General features: G+C 35.0%; 1 long non-coding RNA gene across 1 annotated transcript; it reads left to right on the top strand.

Annotated features, from left to right (window-relative positions):
- Positions 1-408: 408 nt before the first annotated feature.
- On the top strand, positions 409-2,363 carry LOC148762025 (uncharacterized). Its single transcript, XR_016027247.1, has 3 exons — positions 409-500; positions 1,150-1,233; positions 2,102-2,363. It is a non-coding gene; the product is annotated as an uncharacterized LOC148762025 (long non-coding RNA).
- Positions 2,364-3,484: the final 1,121 nt, after the last annotated feature.

The raw sequence follows: 3,484 nt of genomic DNA, 5'->3' as shown, positions 1-3,484 counted from the left end.
AAATGGTAATTTTACCATTCGGAATCGAAAATTTAATTTTTTGAAAGGATTTTGATCAAATTTAATTATTTGGAGTGTGAAATGAGTATGAGGAGTGAAAATTATGCATTATGGAAAATTTTCAATTTTTGGGGTAAAAATGTAATTTTTGAAAAGTTCAGGGGCAAAAGTGTAATTTTGAAAAATTTGCTCCACCAAAACTTTGGAAAAATCTGGAAATATCACTTAAGTCTTGGATAAGTCAAAGGGAATGCATGGTGAAAGAAAATAGGACAAGTGGATGGCTAGAAAAAAGAAATGAATTAATAAAATATTTAAAATATGAATAAAATAATATTATTTCATTAAACAATAAAAATGCATAAAAAAAATCAGCCCACCCATTCTTCTTCTTCAACATTCGGCCAACAAGAAACAAGAGAGAGAAAGGAGAAAACAAAACCCTAGAGAGAGAAAATCAAAGAAAAAGTGTGAATTTTCAAGGAAATTAAGTGAAAAAGGTGAGATTTTTTCTATTAAGCTTGAGTTTTCTTATTCCCAAGCATTTCTCTTTATTTTCCATGATTAAATTACATGTTTTCATGATGAATTCAATTCTGAAAAAATGGGTTAGGAGAGAGAAAGTTGTTGGATTTATTTGATTTTAATTTATGTTAGTGTTTTTAGTTAGTTTAGCATATTTAGAAACAAAACAACAAGAAAAGAATTTATTTTCTCCCCCAACTATTAATGGCTGAATTTACCATGTAGTGAGTGAGGATGAGTTTGATTTTATTCTAGGAGAATTGGTTAAGGAATAATGAATTATGAGCCTAGAAAAATAATGGGAATTTTCGGAGCAAAAATACGAATTTTTACCCACTAGGGGTATTTTCGTAATTTGCTGTTGGGACTGATAATTTGCATCACACTGAGGGACATTAAGTTAATTTGGGTGCAATTGAGGTATAGAAACTGAAAAGAATTAAATTGGAGTTTAAACGAACCCGTTACGAATTTAATCGGGTGATAAGACGAATTAGGCTAATACCGGATTTAGATAGTTACCAGTGCATTTTTGCATTCCATATCATGCATTGGTAGTCCAAATTAGTTTAATTTTGATTTAGTACCAACTTAGTGAAATTCTCGATTTTGTACTGTGTCAAGGTGGTGAGTCCTCCAATAAAGGCAAGGAAATTGCATCCGAGGACCAGTAGACTGAGTGCTTCGAAAGTCTGCATTCTAGACATTGTGAGTAAACTTATTATCGTCTTAATTATCTAGAGTAGTTTTATACAACTATGTGATTTTATGAAAAATGGGTTTAAATGGTAAATTGTTATGTTTTAAGGGAAATTCTGATTTTATAAAATGATTTTATAAATTTTTTGAAAAATCGAATATTGGTTTTGAAAATAGAGTAATTGGAGACTGCTAGTTTGTGTTGCAAATTTATGGTTCTGAATTGAATGGCTTATGACAATAAATGAGCATGAATGGCTAAACTGATTTTGGTGTTATAATTATTTATACTGTGTATTCAACCTTGAGAGGCTAGGTTGTGATAAATTGCCATGACATGCTAGAATGAATTTTATTGATTGGTGGATTATATATTAATTATTTACTGCAGAGGGGGTTCCGTGGACCAACCTATTAGAGGGGCACGGTAAACTCCATTATATTATTACCTCGAACGGAGAGGCGCGTAGGGTATCTCCTGGGGTATAGCTTAGGGTTCACTTCACGCCAAACCACCACGTGAAGGGGAACTCAGCCAACGCCAAGGAACGGCTGTATTTTTTTCAAACAAAAATATATTTTAAGTGTACACAAAATTTTAACAGCCTTGGCGGACTCGGTTAGATGCCCTGCGCAAGGTATCATCGAGTATGAGTTTTGGCACGAGCCAAAGTTTTAAGAAATTCATAAGCCAAGTTGATTACTCGATTTTTATGGATTGATTTTATTTGGTTGAAATGAGTTGAATGGTAATGAAATTACAGTATGATGATTTATTTTAATTGTCTCCATTTACTCGACTTTAGATAGTTTAGATGGTATCTGTTTACTCACTGAGATTTTATAATCTCACCACCCTCATTTCCTCACATTTCAGGCTCAAGGAATTTCATAGTTAGCTGACTTGAACAAGGACCTTCATTTGGACTCGAATCGGTAAAAGTTGTAGGTTTCCAGCTTCCGATGCATTTTGGATAGATATGGGCCCACGTGTCACTGTAAAAGAAATTTTATGCTTTGGTTATTTGCTTTATAGTATATATGAATATAATTATCTTTTACGCTATAAGAATTATGTACCGATAGTTTTATGAAAATTATTTTACAAGAAAATAGTTTATTTTATTGAATATTTTTATCATATTCAAATGGTCAAATTTTCACTTCAAATGAACGTTTTAGATACTTAATTTTTTTTAATCATTAAATATATATTTTCGGCTTACCTACTACATTTTTAGCAAGTTTCGAGGTTTTCAATAAAAATAACGAAAATGGCCCTGTGAGCAAAAAAAAAAAAACAATATGTTATGTTATGATTTGGAAATGATTTGTAATCCTTCGTATTTTGATTATTTGATAACTATTGCTCACTGGGGAAGTGCGAAAGCTGATACGAGAGCCTTGCGAGGTTTCGATCGACATTCGGGGTGAAGAATGTTTGTCGAGGCTTCGCGGCGGTTGTCACGGGCTCGATGGGGAGTTCCGGGTCGTGACAGGAAACCTCCATGGAGAAAGTATTTGAAGCCTTGGTAAAAGCCGATATGCTCGAGGTGTGGCCTGAATGTCCTAATGTGAATGACTCAGAAGATATCCAAAGACTATGTTGCTTGTATCACAAAGGATGTGTGGGGCATTCAATCTAGGATTGTAGTTCTTTTCGGAAGGAAGTGCAAAGAATGATGGACGAATCAAAGATCGAGTTTTATACGGAAGCTTCAGAGTCAGCAGTAAACATGATATCCAAGGAGTTCACTCACCCAACGAAGATAAAACCTTTAACCATTTTCTACGAACCAAAAGGAGAGTTTGTGGAGGACAAAACCCATGCCAAAATGATCATCGAAGTCCCTAAACCCTTCCCCTACAAAGATGACAAAGCTGTCCCATGGAACTACAACTGCAGTGTACAAGTTTCAAAAGCGAAAAAATGGATAGCTGAATCTCAAGATGATGCTGTAAATATAACTGGTGTTGGAGGGATTACCCGCAGCGGGCGTTGCTATTCACCGGAAGCATTCGAGAATCTCAAGAATGAGAAGGGAAAGGAAAAAGAGCGAAGTCCGAGAGAAGAAAAGGTACAACCTCCAAAATCGACAGATGACTCAAAAGGATCGGTGACGGAAAAAGAAGCTGCCGAGTTCCTCAAGTTCATCAAACATAGTGAGTACAATGTAGTCGAGCAATTGAACCGGTTGCCCGCTCGTATTTCACTACTATCTTTGCTCCTCAGCTCAGAACCACATAGGAACTCTCTGAT

This window comes from Theobroma cacao, chromosome 6 (assembly GCF_053813885.1).
Source record: "Theobroma cacao isolate CCN51 chromosome 6, ASM5381388v1, whole genome shotgun sequence".
Taxonomy (NCBI): domain Eukaryota; kingdom Viridiplantae; phylum Streptophyta; class Magnoliopsida; order Malvales; family Malvaceae; genus Theobroma; species Theobroma cacao.
Note: the sequence above shows the minus strand (reverse complement) of the source record. Positions and strands in the feature narration are given on the sequence as shown.